Here is a 22259-nt window from a genome sequence, read left to right on the forward strand (position 1 = left end):
CCACTTGATGATGTGTGCGATCCTTTTAATGAATTCAGTTGGTTAACATTTTGTTGAGGATATTTATGTATATGTTCATCAGGGATATTAGGCTGTAATTTTCTTGTAGTGTCCTCGTCTGGCTTTATTATCAGGGTAATGTGGGTCTTGTAAAATGAGTTTGGAAGTGTTCCTTCTACTTCTATTTTTTGGAAGAATTTAAGAAGGATTGGTATTCTTATTTAAATATTTGGTAGAATTTACCAGTAAAGCCCTCTGGTTCTGAGCTTTTGTTTGTTGAGAGGTTTCTGATTACTGATTCAGCCTCCTTACTATTAATTGATCTATTCAGATTTTCTATTCCTTCATGATTCAGGATTGGTAGGTTGCATGTTTCTAGGAATTTATCTACTTCCTCTAAGTGTCCAGTTTGTTGGTGTGTAATTGTTCATAGTAGCCTCTTATGATCCTTTGTATTTATGTGTATCAGTTGTAATGTCTTCTCTTTCATTTGTAATTTAGTTTATATGAGTCTTCTTTTTTTCTTGTTAAGTCTGTATAAAGGCTTGTCGATTTTGTTTATCTTTTTTAAAAACCAGCTCTTAGTTTCATTGATCTTTTCTGTTGTGTTTTTAGTCTCTATTTCATTTATTTCCACTGTGATCTTTGTTATTTCCTTCCTTCTACTACTTCTTGTTCTTCTTTTTCTAGTTTCTTGAGGTATAAAGTTAGGTTGTTTATTTGAGATCTTTCTGTTTTCTTTTTATTCTTTTTATTTTTATTTTTGGCTGCATTGGGTCTTCGTTGCTGTGCATGGGCTTTCTCTAGTTGTGGTGAGCGGGGGCTGTTCTTCATTGCACTGCATGGGCTTCTCATTGTGGTGGCTTCTCTTGTTGAGGAGCATGGGCTCTAGGCACATGGACTTCAGTAGCTGTGGTTCGTGGGCTCTAGAGCGCAGGCTCAGTAGTTGTGGCACACGGGCTTAGTTGCTCCACGGCTTGTGGGATCTTCACGGACCAGGGCTTGAACCCGTGTCCCCTGCATTGGCAGGCGGATTCTTAACCACTGCGCCACCAGGGAAGTCTTGAACATCTCTTTGAGGGGCACAATTCAACAGTCCATTTCAAAATAATTTTGTATATGGTAAGATAAGAATCAAACTTCATTTCTTTTTGTAGGACATCAGATTTTTCCAGGACCATTTGTTGAAAAGACTATTCTTCCCTTACTCAATTACTTTAGTACCTTGGTTGTAAATCAGTTGACCACATATATCTTGGGCCATTTCTGAACACTGTTTTGTTTTATCGACTTATGTGTCTGTATCCTTAAACTAATTTCACATTGTCTTGAATTCTTTAGTTTTATAAAGACATGATGTCAGGGCATAAATCCTGCAACTTTGTTCTTTTTTTCAAAACTGTTTATCTCAGTTTGCGTTCTTTGCATTTCCATATAAATGTTAAAATCAGCTTGGTGATTTATACATAAAAGCTTACCAGAATTGTGTATATCATTTTTTATCTGTGTTTCATGTTTTTGATGCAGTTTTAAATGGGGTTTTTAAATTTTCTAATTTCTTTTTTTTTAAAAACATCTTTATTGGAGTATAATTGCTTTACAGTGTTGTGTTAGTTTCTGCTGTATAACAGGGTGAATCAGCTATATGCATACGTATATCCCCATATCCCTTCCCTCTTGTGTCTCCCTCCCACCCTCCTTATCCCACCCCTCTAGGTGGTCGCAAAGCACCCAGCTGATTTCCCTGTGCCATGCAGCTGCTTCCCACTATCTATCTATTTTACATTTGGTAGTGTATGTATATCAATGCTACTCTCTTACTTCATCCCAGCTTACCCTTCCCCCTCCCCATTTCCTGAAGTCCATTCTCTACATCTGTGTCTTTATTCCTGTCCAGCCCCTAGGTTCATGAGAACCACTTTTTTTTTAGATTCCATATATATGTGTTAGCATACGGTATTTGTTTTTCTCTTTCTGACTTACTTCACTCTATGACAGACTCTAGGTCCATCCACCTCACTACAAATAACTCAATTTCGTTTCTTTTTATGGCTGAGTAATATTCCATTGTATATATGTGCCGCATCTTCTTTATCCATTCATCTGTTGATGGACATTTAGGTGATTCCATGTCCTGGCTGTTGTAAATAGTGCTGCAATGAACATTGGTGGTAAATGTATCTTTTTTTTTTTTTTTGCGGTACGCGGGCCTCTCACTGTTGGGGCCCCTCCCGTTGCAGAGCACAGGCTCCGGACGCGCAGGCTCAGCGGCCATGGCTCACGGGCCTAGCCGCTCCACGGCATGTGGGATCTTCCTGGACCGGGGCACAAACCTGTGTCCCCTGCATCGGCAGGTGGACTCTCAACCACTGTGCCACCAGGGAAGCCCAATGTCTCTTTTTGAATTATGGTTTTCTCAGGGCATATGCCCAGTAGTGGGATTGCTGGGTCATATGGTAGTTCTATTTTTAGTTTTTTAAGGAACCTCCATACTGTTTACCATAGTGGCTGTATCAATTTACATTCCCACCAACAGTGCAGGAGGGCTCCCTTTTCACCACGCCCTTTCCAGCATTTATTGTTTCTAGATTTTTTGATAATGGCCATTCTGACCGGCATGAGGTGATACTTCATTGTGGTTTTGATTTGCATTTCTCTAATAATTAGTGATGTTGAACATCTTTTCATGTGCCTCTTGGCCATCTGTATGTCTTCTTTGGTGAAATGTCTATTTAGGTCTTCTGCCCATTTTTTAACTGCATTGTTTGTTTTTTTGATATTGAGCTCCATGAGTTGTTTGTATATTTTGGAAATTAATAAATGTCTGTTGTTTCATTTGCAAATATTTTCTCCCATTTTGAGGGTTGTCTTTTTGTCTTGTTTATGGTTTCCTTTACTGTGCAAAAGCTTTTAAGATGGTTCATAATTGAATAAGTAAAGAAAAGAATTCATATGAAGCAGTATAGTATGGTAGTTAAAAACATGAGTTTGCGGATCAGTAAAATTTGGGTTTGTCTTTACAACTTACTAGTTGTGTAACCTTGGTTTCTTATCTGGAAAACGATGTTAAAAATAGTACTAATTTCATGGTTTTTTGTGTGTGTGTGTACGTGTACATTAAATGATATATTTATAAAACGCTTAGTCCAGCACCTAGCACATAGTAATCACACAGTAAGTGTTAGCTTAACAATAATATTATTTTTTAGTCTGATCTTTGTGGCTTCTAAACTAAACAAACAAGCAAACAAAACTTTAACCACACTGTACTTTGGGATCCTTTCCCTTTTGAGAGCTTATAAGAAACTAGTGGTGATCCAGAAATAGCTGAAAGCTGCTACCAGTTAAGTTTATGTTAACTTTTGGTTTTCTGCTTTATGGAATATACATTTGTGTCATAATCTATTTTCTACTGTGTATAAGACAATTGATTCCTTTCTTGATCTGTATGGGTAAATTCTTCACAATTTCATATTAGCTCTACTAATGCTTCTTTTTATTGATGCAGAAAATTGGAGGTTAATGATATATCAATTCTGTGGTTTATTTAATCTTCTGTTCTTGGTCTGTATGTGTGAGTTTCATGTGCAGTCTTAGCTCCTGAAAACCTGTGACTTTTGTCTTCAGTATTGTAATATATTCCTCAGGGGATTAGTTTCTTTAGATTAATGTGATTACAGATGTGATTTCAGAATCATATAATTTTGAGTTCAGCTGATTTAACTAGTTAATTACTATTGTTGAGCAGTAAGTGAGCAAACATGCTTTTTCTATATTTCTATACCCTTAGGCTATTACATCTAATATAATGGAATTGAGATATTCCTTATTGTATGAATATTCCCAAGGACTGAACTGCCAGAAAGAGCCTATAGAGCAACTATAAAGGTATAGGGAGAGGAGCATTCATTGAAACTATGTAAGATCTTTTGATATCACAAGAGGGACATGAAAACTAACCAAGAGTACATAAATATTTCCATTAGGGAAAAAGTGATTAAAAGTATTTATTGATAATTATCTTAAATAAATGAATACAACTACAAATAAAATTTAAAAATTTTCTGAAATATTTAAGAAAAAGGCTTTGTGAAATAAATGTAGTATCATGTTTCTGAAAAGGAAGGCTGATAGTATATAATTTTTACTCCCCAATTTAAATTATTTTTTCCATTCAGATTGTTATTGGGATTCTTTTTACTCTGACAATGTTTCTCTAAAGTTTATCTGGGAGAAAAAGTAGTCAAAAGCATTAAGTTAAAAATCTGAAAAATAAGAGAGAAAGGGAAGAGAAAAACTACAATAACTGAAACCAAATACTGCTAAAAGCAGTAATAGATCCATGGTACATTTTAGGTACATGCCAAGGGAGGCATGAGAAAAAAAAAGGAATCATTTTTCAGAAATTTGTGTTTAGAAAACTCATTAAGCAGTTGAAGGGCCATAAACATAGACCTCCACTTAATACCTGACACCAAGATAAATTTCAGAGGATTTAAAGGTTACATATGAGCATTCAAATCAAAGGAAAATTAGAATAAAGTAGAATTGAATATTTATCAAACTTATAATAGTGGGTATTTCACTTTCAAAACAATAAAAGGAAACAAAAGGGAAAAGAACAGTTTGCAGATTTGAATATTCCAAGTGTAATATTTACATATGTAAGAATAATAAAAACAGAAATAAGATGGAGGAAATACTACAACAAGTATTATATAAAGTTAATATCTATTCTGTAAAGAGCTCATATATTTGTAAGAAAAACACTGGTCTCTAAATATTTGGTCAATTGATAAAAAAATATATTTCACAGATATTAAATTAGTAAACAAGCATGTGGGAAAATGTTCAAAATAGTAGAAATAAATAAACATTAGGTATTATGTGCTCAATTAGGGGAAAAGTGTGATTGGTATTTCCATTATAGGTCAGGGTATGGTAAAACCTCATAGAAATAGAGAACAATCAATGATTCCAGGCTTATAAAAGTTAAAAACTGGATCAATTTCTAACTAACACAGATAATATAAAACATATACACTGAGATTTTTTTCCCCCTCAATGAATATATCTCTGTAACCAGCAAATCATTGATTGTTGAACTTCGCTTAAAACTTGGATGTGGGGCTTCCCTGGTAGTGCAGTGGTTGAGAGTCCGCCTGCCGATGCAGGGGACGCGGGTTCGTGCCCCGGTCCGGGAAGATCCCACATGCCGTGGAGCAGCTGGGCCCGTGAGCCTGTGTGTCCAGAGCCTGTGCTCCGCAACGGCAGAGGCCACAATAGTGAGAGGCCCGCGTACCGCAAAAAAAAAAAAAAACAAAAAAACTTGGATGTGACCAAAAGTGATCACTCTTTGAATTCAGTCCAGTTTCATGACACATCCTGAGGGTGGAGTGGGTGGAGTTTCTTTTGTTGTTGTTGTTGTCTTTAGCTTAAGCCAAAAAGTTAGCTTCCTTTTTTTGAAAATTTGAAATGCTTCCAACGTTTATGTTACATTGAGGTTGGTTCTGTTTTACTCCTCTTTCTATCCCTCCAACTGCCTTATACTCAGTAGACATTTGTTAAAAGACACATTCTACCTGCTTTTACTGCTAAAAACATGATACTGCAATTAATCTGTGGTGCTAATTACTTCCCTTGATGAAATAACGTATAGTTAGAGCCACAAAGAAAAAGGAATGAGCCGATAAGCACCAGTATTCTTTTCCATCCTGTGTCATGTATCAGCACCTTAGTTTTGTCCAGCCTGCTCCCACTAGTTTAGACGGTCAGATATGTAGTTTCTAGAGCTCTTTTCTAGGATTGTGCAAAAGGCCAGGTTCTTCTAGAAAACTCTGAAATTCGCTAACTTATTCACTCTGAGAATACCAGTGAACTTCATCCTTATTCCTTGTAAGAATGTAGATTAGGACAATTTTATTGGCAAATACTACAGCCCCAGTATCTAATTTTAACATATAAGATTAAATTAGGGCTTCCCTGGTGGCGCAGTGGTTGAGAGTCCGCCTGCCGATGCAGGGGACACGGGTTCATGCCCCGGTCCGGGAAGATCCCACATGCCGCAAAGCGGCTGGGCCCGTGAGCCATGGCCGCTGAGCCTGCGCGTCCGGAGCCTGTGCTCCGCAACGGGAGAGGCCACAATAGTGAGAGGCCCACGTACTGCAAAAAAAAAAAAAAAAAAAAAAGATAAAACAGTAGGTCTCAACTGGGTTGACACCACCGCCCCCCCCACCCCCCCCACCCCCGCCAGGGAACACTGGGCAGTGGCTAGAGACGTTCTATTTTTGTTCTCTCAGCTATGGGGAGAGGAAGTGCTACTGGCATCTAGTGGATAGAGGGCAGGGAGGCTGCTACAGTGCATGGGAGAGCCCACCTGCCCGGCCCACCCCCCATCCCAGCAAAGAATTATCTGGTCCAAAATGCCAGTAGTGCTGAAGTTGAAAAACCCTGAGTTAAACTATATAGAAATAGAGTTTATGAGTTTGGAGAAATCGAAAACTTCTGTTAGTAATATTGTAGGGTCTTAGTAAATTACTGATAATCAATGTCTTCTAGATGTGAATTGTAGCCTGAGAGCTTTAAAATAGGATTTCCAGTTTGGCTTGGGTGTGTTTGTTTTAAGAATATTACACAGTTTCCATTATGAGTATGGATATAGTTAAACAATGGAAGGAAGTTTTTAACCTGTGTATATTAGATTTCTGTATCTTCATATTGGTTTATAAAGCAAACTTAACACACGGAATCTCTGCCTTCTAGGAGTTTATAAGCTGAAGGGAGTGTTTTTTATACTGATGAAATCCAAAGAACTGGCATTCAGGAGAACAAGAAGGCAGACACTTGGAGCAGTAGGTAGAAGTGGGGTTGAGCCAAGCAGAAATTGGCTGATCAGATCTCTGCTAGGAGGCCACTACCAGAGAGAGAGTCAGATTACAATGAGCAAATCAAAACTGAGGGAACATGCCTTGCCCATCTAAGAAGAGAGTGTTCATGCATGGATTCCCAGTGTCAAAATTACATTAGCATTTAAATCTGTTCTGTTATTTTTTTTGTTATTGGTGTGTATTTTAAAAAGATAATAGTAATCCAAGAGAGAGGTAACAGTGTTTTCAAATCAAAGAGACACATGCAGGTTAAGATTTTGATTCTGTAACTTTCTTATTTTTTGTGATTATAGATCCTTTCTTCCGTCATTTGACTTCTAATCCTGATTAGTAATGCAAGGGTCATAATACCTACCTCAATGTTAAAATATAAAGCCCTTAATACATCGTCTGGCACATAATTAGTACCTTCAAAATAGTAATATTCATGGTTTTAAAATCTCTTGAAATCTGGAAAGATCGTTGATCCTGTAGTGTTTTTAAAATTTTAGTAAATACCAAAGCATGTATAGCATTCATGCTATACACATGACAGTAACTTTGCTTTACTCTTGCCCTTTGATTTTAGTATTTAGCATATAACAAACTTAAAAATAGAGTTGAAATATTCACTTAATAGAGGAGTGTGGTTACTTGTTTTAGGAATTTTGAGGAAATGAGATAGCCTATGTCAAGTGATTTGCATAATGCCTGATGCATAGCAACTTTTACACTCAATGAATGTTAGCTTCTTACCTTGATTTCACATTGCCAAGAGGCTTAGAAATACCACTATAATGCTACTGCTATTGTGTTTGCTGAATGAAGATAGTAGATGTAATTGGAGTAGGAGAGGAAATTGGCAGACAGCAATTCATTTTAAGCTATAATGATGTTTACTGAAATTGAAATGATTCTAACTAAAGCTGACTGTTTGCTTTTAACTGACTTAAAACATTTGTTTTTAGTTTTGACCATTTACATGACACTAGACCTGAAGGCTCTTTATGTATCCTAATTTAGGAGGATTTTGGTCTATACTTTGACTGAATACATTGTCTCTGCAGACATGGTGTAATTTTCAGGTTCTGCCAAAATAGAGTGAAAGCCCCAGCTGTATTTTTTGTGTTCTAGAAACCAGTTGTCATTCTCTGTTCCCCCCCGCCCCCCGCCCCGTTCTTTGCACTACAGCTGTGTTGCAGTCACTAGGTGACATACTACTCTTTACCCTATCCCTGCATTTTTTTGTCTTGGCAAAACAGTGTCAGGCAACCATGAACTAATCTGGAGCCTCAAACTGGAAGAAGGATTTTTTTTTAAAAATTCTGCTGGGTATTCAGGTTAAGACCTTGACTAGAATAGAAAGTTCCAAGAAGTTTGAGTTAAAGATAATCAGAACTAACTGAAAAACAAAGAAAAAATAAAATGAATGTTTTGGATTGTGTCAAAGAAAATGGTATTAAATGAAGCAGCTCCTCTGGAATGCCATATTTAGAAAATCCTGTTGGAGATTAATGATGAGATTCAGAGTCCACATTGAATAATTTTCTCATTGGCTCACCTAGACTTTAGTGCCTTCTATCTGTGTATAGAAACAGAGTCCTTGAAATTCTTCTCTTCAATTAAATACTTTACTAAAAAGTGATGTTAAAGTAATAATTATATTTGTTTCTGAGAAATACTTTAGTGTTAAATTAGTTTACCTTTGCTCAGTAGGCAACAACTTTTTTCAGTAAGTTCTGGTTAGATACTAAGTTCTAGGTGCTGGGCCATCAATAGGGAACATTGAAAAGGGATTGTCCTTGCCTTCTTGGAGGTTATTTACTATGATCTGGTTTATTATTAGAAAGACTTACTGTGAAGATTTACTTGGCATCAAATGACTTTAGTATTCAACCTTTCAAATTAAGTGAACATAAAAAAAAACCTGTGCTGCTGGAAATGTTCTATATCTTGATCTGGGTGGTGCTTACATGGGGTAGGGGATGTAGAGTTATCTATCTTCTAATTAACATTAGTGTACTTTGCTCATTATACTTCAGTTAAAAATGCTTTTTAAATTAAATGTACAGTAAAACTCCAGTGGTGGGACTTCCCTGGTGGCACAGTGGTTAAGAATCCGCCTGCCAATGCAGGGGACAAGGGTTCAATTCCTGGTCCAGGAAGATCCCACATGCCTTGGAACAACTAAGCCCACGAGCCACAACTACTGAGCCTGCATGCCACAACTACTGAAGCCCATGCACCTAGAGCCTGTGCTCCACAACAAGAGAAGCCACCGCAATGAGAAGCCCGCACACTGCAACAAGTAGCCCCCACTCGCCACAACTAGAGAAAGGTTGAGCGCAGCAACGAAGATCCAAAGCAGCCAAAAATAAATTAAAAAAAAAAAGTCCAATGGTTTTCCATTGCATTTAGAATAAGACTCATATTCCCTTTTTAAAAGTGTATAATGATAAATTATATGTCAGATAATGTTAAATTCTGAAGCTGTTTTGTTAATATGTAAAAATTGTATTTGACCAAGTAGAATTAAAAAGTTGGAAACTTCCTACCTCATCTAACATATTTTATTGACAGAATTTTAATGGCGTGAACTTTAAACTGTTCACATTAAATAACTCAAAATATAGTGTTGCTTGAAGGAATTTTATTTGCAAGTATTAGAACTTTTTACTTAGGATAAGTATAAGTTAATACCATAAAAAGTAACTTCCACAAAATGGGCATAGAAAGATAAGATGATCTGTTTTTTATTCTTGAAACCATCTCTAATGCATAAGCAAAGACAGACAAGTCTAAAGTGGGCAAAGTGAGTGCATAAGGAAGGGGTGAGCATTTGATAACTTATGAAGTTCTGTTACTTTCCCACATGGACTGGGAACAGACTTCATTTTGCACAGTCAAGAGAAATCATTGGCACAGTGATGGGGGGGGGGGGATTTGGAAAGAGGCCAAACTAAAGGCCTCTTTTGCTTCTGCCCTGCTAGCTCTTTTACTGTTTCTTTCATTTCCTTTTCTTTTAATCAAGGCTGAAATAGGCTAGGGAAGGGAATATAGGCATGTCTAGTTTTCAGAAGGTTATCACCTTACTTCCACATTTTCCAGTCCTTCTATATTCTTGACCCCGTTTTTCCCCAGAGCAGTGTTTCTCAACTTCAGCACTGTCAACATTTTGGGCCAGAGAATTCTTTGTTCTGTGTAGTGTTCATTGTAGTATGTTTAGTAGCATCCCTGGCCTGTACCTACCAGGTATCAGTACCACAAGTTGTAACAACCGAAAGTGTCTCAAGACGTAGCCACGTATCTTCTGGAGGGCAAAATCACCCCAATTGAGAACTACTGCCCTAGAGGAATAAGCTAAATAAATAGCCAGTGACAATTGCTGAGAGTTACTGAGCTTGTTACCACCTCTGCTGCTTTTCTAATCTTGGTCCCTATTACAAGCAGCTTTTTTTCCTCCCTCATGAGAAAAGGGTACTTAGAAAGCATTATACCATTTTATTAGGTAAGACTTGTATTCTGGAATGATTAATAGAAGGAAGCCCATTGAAAATAGAAATTCACAATGTAATCAAGAATTGATTTTCATTAGTATGGTAACATATTTCTTCCTCTTAAAAAATTATACAACTGAAAGGGGAAAAAAAGTTCTCCTTTGTTCTTTACTGTGCTGGAGGCTGGCTTAGGAAAAGAAGCCATTATCTTGAAAAAGCTCTCTTTTTCTGTATAGGGTATTTTACTGGCATCAGATCATTTTGAGAAATTCAACATATATACTGCTAAATATACAGGGATTTTGTTTGTGTTTTTTGATATGTTGTTCAGGCCTTATTAAGGATCTCCCACACAAAGAGAAACATTCTGAGGAATGGTTGGATTTGGTGTTTTAAAGATCATCAATCCATGAAATAGGCAAATATGAATAGCCAATTTACAGAAAATATAGCTGTCTCTTAAGCATGTGAAAAATGCTCAACTTCACTTCTTATTCACTTCTTATTCTATACTGAAATACATTTTTTACCTGAAGTCAACAAGTTCGATAATATACTTGCTATGGACTGAACTGTGCTCCTCTTCCTTCTCAATTCATATTTTGAAACCCTAACCCTCAGTGTGACTATATTTGGAAATAGGACTTTTAGGAGGTAATTAAGGTTAAATGAGATTGTAAGGGTGAGGTCCTAATCCAGTAGGATTGGTGGCTTTATAAGAAGAGAGGAAGAGAGAAAGAGGTATCTCTCCCCCTCCATGTGCATACTCGGAGGAAAGGTCATCTGAGCACACAGTGCGAAGACTGCTGTCTGCAAGCCAGGAAGAGGGCTCTCAACTAGAATTTGACCATGCTGGTACCCTGATGTTCAACTCCAGCCTCCAGCAATATGAGAAAATAAATTTCTGTTTTTAAGCTGTTCAGCTATGGTATTTTGTTATGCAGCCTGAGCTGACTAGTATAATACTGTAAAACAGTATGTGGAAGAAACAGACTTTTTTTTTTTTTTTTTTTTTTTGCGGTACTTGGGCCTCTCACTGTTGTGGCCTCTGCCGTTGTGGAGCACAGGCTCTGGACGCGCAGGCTCAGCGGCCATGGCTCACGGGCCTAGCCGCTTCGCGGCATGTGGGATCTTCCCGGACCGGGGCATGAACCCGTGTACCCTGCATCAGCAGGCAGACTCTCAACCACTGCGCCACCAGGGAAGCCGTTTTTTTTTTTTTTTTTTTTAGTATAGTTGATTTATAATGTGTTAGTTTCAGGTATACAGCAAAGTGATTTGGTTATACATATATATGTATGTATCTATATTTCTTTTTTTAAAATTCTTTTCATTGTAGTTTATTACAAGATATTGAATATAGTTTGCTTTGCCATACAGTATATCCCTATTGTTCATCTATTTTATATATGGTAGTGTGCATCTGTTAATCCCATACTCCCAATTTATCCCTCCCCCCCTTCCCCTTTGATAACCGTAAGTTTGTTTTCTGTGTCTGTGAGTCTATTTCTGTTTTGTAAATAAGTTCATTTGTATTATTTTTTAGATTCCACATATAAGTGATTATATATTGTCTTTCTCTGTCTGACTTACTTCACTTAGTCCATCCATGCTGCTGCAAATGGTATTATTTCATTCCTTTTTATGGCTGAGTAATATTCCATTCTGCCTGTCTGTCTATCTATCTATCTACCAACTACATCTTCTTTATCCATTCATCTGTTGATAGACACTTAGGTAGCTTCCATGTCTTGACTTTTTTTTTTTTATTTTATTGGAGTATAGTTGATTTACAGTGTTGTGTTAGTTTCAGTTGTACAGCAAAGTGATTCAGTTATACATATATATATATTCATTCTTTTCCAAATTCTTTCCCATATAAGTTATTACAGAATATTGAGTAGAGTTCCCTGTGCTATACAGTAGGTTTGGCTGTTGTAAATAGGGCTGCTATGAACATTAGGCTGCATGTATCTTTTTGAATTAGAGCTTTGTTTTTTCCACATATATGCCCAGGAGTGGGGTTGCTGGATCATATGGTAACTCTGTTTTTAGTTTTTTAAGGAACCTCCATAGTGGCTGCACCAATTTACATTCCCACCAGCAATGTAGGAGGGTTCCTTTTCTCCACACCCTCTCCAGCATTATTATTTGTAGACTTTTTGATGATGGCCATTCTGACCAGTGTGAGGTGATACCTCACTGTAGTTTTGATTTGCATTGCTCAATAATTAGCGATGTTGAGCATCTTTTCATGTACTGTTGGGTATCTATATGTCTGCTTTGAAGAAATGTCTATTTAGGTCTTCTTCCCATTTCTTTTTTTTTTTTTTAATTTATTTATTTATTTATTTTTGGCTGTTTTGGGTCTTTGTTTCTGGGCAAGGGCTTTCTCTAGTTGCGGCGAGCAGGGGCCACTCTTCATCACGGTGCGTGGGCCTCTCACTATCGCGGCCTCTCTTGTTGCGGAGCAAGGCTCCAGATGCGCAGGCTCAGTAGTTGTGGCCCACGGGCCCAGTTGCTCCGCGGCATGTGGGATCCTCCCAGACAAGGGCTTGAACCTGTGTCCCCTGCGTTGGCAGGCAGACTCTCAACCACTGCGCGTGGGATCCTCCCAGACAAGGGCTTGAACCTGTGTCCCCTGCGTTGGCAGGCAGACTCTCAACCACTGCGCCACCAGGGAAGCCCTTCTTCCCATTTCTTGATTGGGTTGTTTGTTTTTTGATATTGGGTTGTATGAGCTGTTTGTATATTTTGTACGTTAAGCCCTTGTCAGTCCCTTCGTTTGCAAATACTTTCTCCCATTTCATAGGTGGTCCGTTGTTTTGTTGATGGTTTCCTTTGCTATGCAAAAGCTTTTAAGTTTGATTAGGTCCTATTTGTTTATTTTTGTTTTTATTTCTGTTGCCTTGATAGATGACTTAAGAAAATGTTGTTACAATTTATGTCAGAGAATGTTTTGCCTGTCTTCTCTTCTAGGATTTTTATGGTGTAATGTCTTATATTTAAGTCTTTAAGCCGTTTTGAGTTTATTTTCGTGTGTGGTATGAGGGAGTGTTCTAACTGTATTGGTTTACATGCCGCTGTCCAGTTTTCCCAGCACCACTTGCTGAAGACACTGTCGTTTTCTCCATTGTATATTCTTGCCTCCTTTGTCAAAGATTAATTGATCATAGGTTTATTTCTGGGCTCTCTATTCTGTTCCACTGATTCATATGTTTGTTTTTGTGCCGATACCATCCTGTTTTGATTACTGTAGCTTTGTAGTATTGCCTGAAATCTGGAAGGATTATGTCTCCAACTTTGTTCTTTCTCCTCAGGATTACTTTGGCAATTCTGGGTCTTTCGTGGTTCCATATAAATTTTAAGATTATTTGTTCTAGTTCTGTGAAAAATGTCATGGGTTATTTGATAGGGGTTGCATTAAATCTGTAGATTGCTTTGGGTACTATGGACATTTTAACTATATTAATTCTTCCAATCTAAGAGCATGGGATATTTTTCCATTTCCCTGAATCAACTTCAGTTTCATTTATCAATGTTTTATAGTTCTCAGCAGATAAGTCTTTCATCTCCTTGGTTAGGGTTATTCCTAGGTGGTTTTTTGTTTTTTTGTTTGTTTTGATGCAGGTTTTTTTGATGCAGTTTTTTTTTTTTTTTTTTTTTTTGCTTTGATGGCTGGCCTTTTTTTTTTGATGCAATTTGAAATGGGATTTTTTTTTTTTTTTTTTTTACTTTCTGATACCTCATTGTTAGTGTAAAGAAATATAACAGATTTCTGTATATTAATCTTGTATCCTGCTACCTTGCTGCATTTACTTATCAGTTCTACTAGTTTTTGTGTGGAGTCTTTAGGGTGTTCTATATAAAGTATCATGTCATCTCCATATAATGACAGTTTTACCTCTTCCCTTCTGATTTGGGTACCTTTTATTTTTCTTGTCTGATTGCTGTGGCTAGGACTACCAGTGTTGTGTTGAACAGAAGTGGTGAGAGTGGGTATCTTGTCTTGTTCCAGGTTTTAGTGAGAAGGCTGTCAGCTTTTCATCATTTAGTATTATGTTGGCCGTGAGTTTGTCAAAAATGGCTTGTATTTTGTTGAAATATGTTCCCTCTATATCCACTTTGGCAAGAGTTTTTGTCATAAATTATGTGGAATTTTATCAAATGCTTATTCTGCATTTATTGAGATGATCATGTGATTTTTGTCTCTGCTTTGGTGATGTGGTGTATCACATTGATAGATTTGAAGCATCTTTGTGACCCTGGAATGAATCCAGCTTGATCATGGTGTATGATCCTTTTTCTGTGTTGTTGGATTCGGTTTGCTAATATTTTGTTGAGGATTTTTGCATCTATGTTCATCAAAGATATTGGCCTGTAATTTTCTTTTTTGGTAGTGTCTTTGTCTGGTTTTGGTATCAGGGTGATGATGGCTTCATAGAATGACTTTGGGAGTGTTCCCTCCTCTTCAGTCTTTTGGAAGAGTTTGAGAAGGATCGGTATAAGTTCTTCTTCGTATGTTTAGTAGAATTCCCCGGGGAAGCCATCTGGTCCTGGACTTTTGTTTGCAGGGAGTTTTTTCAATTATAGATTCCATTTCATTTCTAGTGATCAGTTTGTTCAAATTATCTGTTTCTTCTTGATTCAGTTTTGGCAGGCTGTATGATTCTAGAAACTTGTCCATTACTTATAGCTTGTCCATTTTTCTGGCATATAAGTGTTCATAATATTTTCTTATGGTATTTTGTATTTCTGTGGTATTGGTTGTTATTTCTCCTCTTTCATTTCTTATTTTGCTTATTTGGGTCCTCTCTTGGTGAACTTGGCCAGAGGTTTGTCAGTTTTGTTATCCTTTCAAAAAACTAGCTCTTGGTTTTATTGATTTCTCTATTGTTTTGTTTTAATCTCTATTTTATTTATTTTTTCTCTGATCTTTATTACTTCCTTCTGCTGACCTTAGGTTTTCTTTGTTCTTCTTTTTCTAGTTCTTTTAGGTGGAAGATTAGGTTGTTTAATTGGGATTTTTCTTGTTCTTTGAGGAAGGCCTGTATTGGTATGAACTTCCCTCTGCTTTTGCTGCATCCCATAGATATTATATGGTTGTGTTTTCATTGTTGTTTTTCTTTCTTTTTTTTTTTTTTTTTGCGGTACGCGGGCCTCTCACCGTTGTGGCCTCTCCCGTTGGCGGAGCATAGGCTCTGGACGCACAGGCTCAGCAGCCATGGCTCACGGGCCCAGCCTCTCTGCGGTATGTGGGATCTTCCCGGGCCAGGGCTCGAACCCACGTCCCCTGCATCGGCAGGCGGACTGTCAACCACTGTGCCACCAGGGAAGCCCGATCCATTGGTTTTTTAGTAGCATGTTGTTTAGTCTCCATTTCAACGATTACATGTAGACTAAACAACATGCTACTAAAAAAACAATGGGTCAACAATGAAACCAAAGAGGAAATTTAAAAATGCCTTGAGACAAAGGACAGTGAACAACCACAAAGAGAAACAAAAAAAAAACATGGATTCTTATTATATTACTTATAAATTGGTATAGCCTCTGTAAAGAGCATTTTGGCAATGTCTAAAAATGTCAAATATGCATGTTCTTTAACCTAGCAAATCTGCTTCTAGGAAATATCCTACTCATATACTCAAAAGATGGAAAAAAATGTGTATATAAGATTATACACTGGGTATTGTTTGTAATAACAAGATTCGAAATAGTAGCTTCAATTCATGTGGCACTCAGAACATATCAGGAGTTCTAAGCTGTTTACACATATTCACTTATTTAATTTTCATGACAACCTTACAAAGTAGGTACTATTTTACAAATGGAGAAACTGAAGTTAAATAAGCCAAGGTTGTATAGTTAGTAAGTGAAATGGATCAGGATTTGAACTCAAGATTGTTTGGTTTTAGTTTTACTCCTCAACCCATATCCCATCAGTAGGGAACTGGTAAAATAAAACTATGCAGCTGTTAAAAAAAAGAATAAAAACGTTCTTTGTATATTGTTATGGAATGATCTCTAAAATATATTGCTAAGTGGAAAAGAAAACAAGACGCAACACTGTTTATAGTATGCCACCATTTGTGTAAAATGAGGAAAAGATATGTCCATGTCTGCTAGCTAGGTATAAAATACGTTCAGAAGGATACTGAGAAAACTGGCAATATTGTTGACTATGGCAGAGATCACTGGGCAACTAGGGCATAGATTTTGAACTCTACTCTTGTCCTTTTTTTAAAAAAAATAAATTTATTTATTTATTTTTGGCTGTGTTGGGTCTTTGTTGCTGCATGAGGGCTTTCTCTAGTTGACGGTGAGCGGGGGCTACTCTTTGTTGCAGTATGTGGGCTTCTCATTGCTGTGGCTTCTCTTGTTAGAGAGCACGGTCTCTAGGTGTGCGGGCTTCAGTAGTTGTGGCTTGCGGGCTCTAGAGCGCAGGCTCAATAGTTGTGGCTTGCGGGCTTAGTTGGATCTTCCCGGACCAGGGATCAAACCCGTGTACCCTGCTTTAGCAGGCGGGTTCTTAATCATGTGGCACCAGGGAAGTCCCTCTACTCTTGTACTTTTAAAATTTTGAACCATGTGAATAAATTGCCTACTAAAAAATAAATAAAATTATATTCTAAAAGAGCATATATTATATCCCAAAGTATAAAATAATTATCCATGAGTCCATACTGATATATATATATATAAACTACATTTGGATGAATAAATAAATGGTAAGAAATAGAAAAATCTCCAATACAGAAGAATTCCAAATAATTTATATAGATACTCTGCCTTGAAGGACAGGGAACGTAAATTGTCATTTCTTAAGTGTGGGATGTGCATAGTGACTTACTTCTAAAGAGTAGGTATTGGTGGGAGGGGGAAATAGCTTTCCAGTGGAGAAACCTGACAAACATAACTTCAGCCAGATCATGAATGTCTACATCAGTGGTTATAAATGATGTTGATGGTAGGTATGCTTGATATGATGATATGTTGAGAATGGCACCTTACCTCTGAGGTCTTCTTCCCCCAAACCCGTAACTCCAGTCTAATAATGAGAAAAATTCCAATAATGGGGCATCTGATGAAACACCTGAACAGTAGTACTCCTCAAAACAGTCAGGGTGCTGAAAACCCTGCAAAATCAGAGAAACTGTCACGGCCAAAAGGGGCCTAAGAAGATACAATGATTAAAGGAAATATGGTATCCTAAATGGGATCCTGGGACAAGAAAAAGACATTGGGTAAAAAAAAAACTAAGGACTTCAGTTAATGATAATGTATCAATATTAGTTCATTAAGTATAACAAATGTACCATAGTGAAAATGTTAATAATAGGGGAAATTGGGTATGGAGTGTATGGAAACTCACTGTACTATTGTCTCAATTTTTCTATAACTCAAACTATTAAAAGTCTATTTTTTTAAAAGAGTATATATAATAAATACACTGAGTAATATAAAAGTAAATTTAAAATTCAGATGTCCAGGGGCTTCCTTGGTGGCACAGTGGTTGAGAGTCCGCCTGCTGATGCAGGGGACGCGGGTTCGTGCCCCGGTCCAGGAAGATCCCACATGCCGCGGTGCGGCTGGGCCCGTGAGCCATGGCCGCTGAGCCTGCGCATCCGGAGCCTGTGCTCTGCGACGGGAGAGGCCACAACAGTGAGGGGCCTGTGTACCGCAAAAAAAAAAAAAAAAAATTCAGATGTCCATGTCCTGTTCCCCAGAGCTTAACCATAATCCTGGGAAGAGAGGCTGAGCATCTTTTGTTTTAAGCATTCTAGATACTTTCCCTAAGCAACTTTGCTGCAGTCATTTTTGTTACAAATGTTCAAGTGTTTTGTTCATATATACTACAGTAGTACATGATTATGGTCAGTTGAATCTGGGTGCAGAACTGCAGAACAGAGGCCAACTGTCAAGTTATACATGGATTTTTGATTGCATAGGGGTCAGCACTCCTAGTGCACACATTGTTCTACCGTACACAATTTTTTGCTTATTCATTCCTCTTCTTGTTCATCATTCCACTTTTTCATTAAAATTTCTTCCTTCATTAAGAGAGGTATCAGTTTCCAAATACTAGGTTTCATATTTGTAACTGAGCTTTGTATTGTGTTGTGAAAGCCTTCTACATTGTTGTTTCTATCACATGTCTGTTGGTAGACATTGCAAAATTGTATGAGAAATGTGGGATCAACTCTGCACCTTTAAGGCCCTCGGCCTCTTTCTCCTCCAATGTGTAGTGTATTTTAAAATAAGAAACCAACTCTTGGTGCAACTCTTCATCCTCATTCGTCAGCTCAATAAAGCAATCAATAATGTTGCTAACTAGAAGAAATGCTAGTCTGTCATACAGAGTGAAGTAAATCAGAAAGAGAAAAACAAATACCGTATGCTAACACATATATATGGAATCTAAGGAAAAAAAAAAAAGGTCATGAAGAACCTAGGGGCAAGACGGGAAGAAAGACACAGACCTACTAGAGAATGGACTTGAGGATATGGGGGAGGGAAGGGTAAGCTGTGACAAAGTGAGAGAGTGGCATGGACATATATACACTACCAAACTTAAAATGGATAGCTAGTGGGAAGCAGCCACATAGCACAGGGAGATTAGGTTGGTGCTTTGTGACCACCTAAAGGGGTGGGATAGGGAGGGTGGGAGGGAGGGAGATGCAAGAGGGAAGAGATATGGGAACATATGTATATGTATAACTGATTCACTTTGTTATAAAGCAGAAACTAACACACCGCTGTAAAGCAATTATACTCCAATAAAGGAGTTAAAAAAAAAAGAAATGCTAATGAACTTTGAAACCAAACTGTCAACCAGTTATTTTATCTTTGATGGCAAAATTGCCTTATGGCCAATTAGTTATGTGGCAAAAATGATTGCTGCAAAGAGAGGTCTATGGTAAAGATGCTTGGGATGAAAATACCAGATGTGATTTTAAGCTCCATGGATGATTCCAGTGTGTGACCAAAGGTGAGACATTGTCTTAGGAAATGGTTCTCTTGCTTGAAAACCAATTTCTGAATTTTTAAAAATCATGAACAGTCAATCCCTATATATTCAAATAATTATTAACAGGGTTTTATTTTTCATTTTTTTGTGGGGTTTTTCCTCAGTACAGTTGTTTAGGTTTTTTAAAATGTGTGTTTATGTTTTATTTCCTTGTTTTCTTCTTTTTAAATGTTTAATATACTCATGCCTCAAGATTCATAATATTTTTAAAGGTTGGCCCCAGTGTTTCCTGATGTTCAGTGACAATATTTAATATTCTCTCTGGCTTTTCTTCAGGCCACATTTTCTTTTACTTCATTTTGTGGGGACCTTTGTTTTCAGAGAATTCCTAAATATCCTGCTAAACACACCTGTAGATCATAATTATGAATAGCAGAAATCTCTTTTTCACAGGCTAGTTATTACATTTCCTCCCCCTTGGAATTCTGTAATTTCTCAATTATATAGATGAATATAGTGTGTAAACATTTGCTAGAAAGTTACTTTATTCCTTATCATCACTGAAGACTTCCCAGCTTGGTACACAAATGCTTATTTTAAATAAATATTCTTAATACTCCCTATAATTCTTTTTGTTTGCTCTTTAGTCTCTTAATAATGCTAATATGACTTCATTGGGTCATGTGTTTATCAAGATTATTTTATCTGTATTTTTTCTAAGACATAAATTTTTTATTTTAATATTTTTCCTCTCTCATTGATGTGTTTATTTAGTTATTTAGTTATGGGGACTTTTAGTTTGGTCAAAACAGTATAAGTGATCCATATAATTTACCAGAAGTAGTTTCTAGAGGGCAGTGTTCCTTGTTGTCTTGCTTTCCATCTTCTTACGGTAAAATCCAGACCCTGATACCTCTTTCCTGACCGATAGCTTCTGCCTTCTATTTAGGAGCTTGCTCTGTCTCTTCTTGTTCCAGTTCCTGCTACACAGTGCTATCAGCATTATCCCTTTAAAATACAGATTTGATCATGTTACTGCCTTGCTCTGGAACCCCTTGTCTCTCCCCCTTTGGATATAGAATAATATAAACCACTAGTGTTTCTTGATCATAGTGGTTAGTTTTTTATAAACATCAAGTAATTTAATTTTGATAAGAACCATTTAAAGTTAATATTCCTGTTGATCGTTGAGAGGTTAAGCAGCTTATGTAAGGTGCTGTAGTTGGTAGGTTGCAAAGCTTGGACCCAGCTCTGTTGATTCCAGGCTTCTCTGTTTGTATGGTCCCTGTTGGGCTCCTGTGTACTTTTTTGCCTTCTTTCTACCCACCCACTTCATTCTCCAATCGTATGGGTCCACTGACTTACCTTCTCTCATTTACCTTGTACTTTCTCAATGATGACCCTTTCACTTTCACTTTCTACCCATGGAAACCTTGCTTCTCTTTATGATTCTGCTCAAATATCACTGTTGAAGTGATTGTCTACATTCCCAGTTAAAGTTTTCATTCCCTCTTCTAGAATTTTATTTTTCATTCTTGGCATTTCTCTTATCATGTTATATATTTGTTTTATTTCTCTTTTTACTAGATTGTAAGCCCCTGGAAGGCAAAGACTGACTGTCTTACCTTTACAAACCATAGGGCCTTACACTTAGAGGATGTGAATTTTTTAAAAAGTGAATTTTTTAAATGAGGTTTATTCATACAAATATTTTGTTAGAGATTTTGTAAAGATAGAATGTGAAATCCTTTTTATTAATCCTTAAGAATTATTGCAGCTAAGTTATGGGGATGTTTTACTTCCCATTAGATGTTTTCTAATTTAATAATAACTAAATCAAACTTAATAACATTTCAATTTTAAATTAAAATTTAATGAAAATAATTTTGATTCTATATTTTTACTCTTTTCAAAGGAAAATTTTTAAGCTGTTAGAGATATGTTTAAAGCATATTATGAGGTTTTATAAAATGTTGGTAACTCAAATATTTGAAAAGAGAATGAGCATTATAAAAAATCTAAATATTTCTGCACTTTTTCATTATTTACTCGGTAGGTTTTTTAAAATGCAAATAAACTTTAAAATTTCTAATTAAGTCATTATTTTCAATTCTTAAAAATTCAACTTTTTCCCAAAAAATTGAGACTCTTTTAGAGATACATGTAAGAATTTTTAATGGGAAAATTAAGGTCACAAAATAAGATGAAGCTAGGTTGGTATCTGCACCTAAAACATATGCCATAAGATCCTAGACTAATGTTAGAATTAGGCTACAAATTAGGCTTGGCGTTTTGCAGTGGGCAAAGTAAACAAGAAAACATGATTAGTTACATGATCAAATTGTTCATATTATAAAACCAACCAGAGAAATTTCTTTTATGGGCCCTCACAAAGAAGGGCTACTATATGAAGTAGGTGAACCATCCTCAGCAACATCCCTGCAAAAATGCGTTTACAGTTTCGTGTGACAGATATATATCAGGCTGTTCAGTGCAGGACAGTGACATACTGTATAGTGCGTTAAAGGATATTCTGTGAGGAGTCAAAATAAATCAGTGAGAGTATACAGTTTTGAAATCAGCTAAAGAAATTAGAACTGTCTGCAGCAGCATTTTGCAAGGTACTGATAGTTTAGAAAATGGTCTTTTTAAAAATTGTTTTAAAAAATTAAAGTTATTTTGTAAGGCAAGTGCTTAAAGTTGTCTCTTAAACAACTTTAGTAACTATAAAACATTTTAGACTCACATCTTCATATTTTAGTCCTTGGTATACTAATCCCCAAAGTGTCTCAGTAATGTAGTCACAAAATGTAGAAGCCTTGAAATATTTACACAAAGGGCATATGTCAACAGATCTGTAAGTCCTGCTCTGGGCAAAGATTTTTTGAAAAGAAAGCTACCATAAAGAATCATGTATTTGTAATT

The 22259-nt window shown here is 36.8% G+C and overlaps 1 protein-coding gene across 2 annotated transcripts in view; it reads left to right on the forward strand.

Moving 5' to 3' along the window:
- PRKD3 (protein kinase D3) overlaps positions 1-22259 on the forward strand; it is a 77786-nt gene that overhangs the window by 15264 nt on the left and 40263 nt on the right. The gene's annotated exons all lie outside the window — the stretch shown is intronic.

This window comes from Delphinus delphis, chromosome 12 (assembly GCF_949987515.2).
Source record: "Delphinus delphis chromosome 12, mDelDel1.2, whole genome shotgun sequence".
NCBI lineage: Eukaryota > Metazoa > Chordata > Mammalia > Artiodactyla > Delphinidae > Delphinus > Delphinus delphis.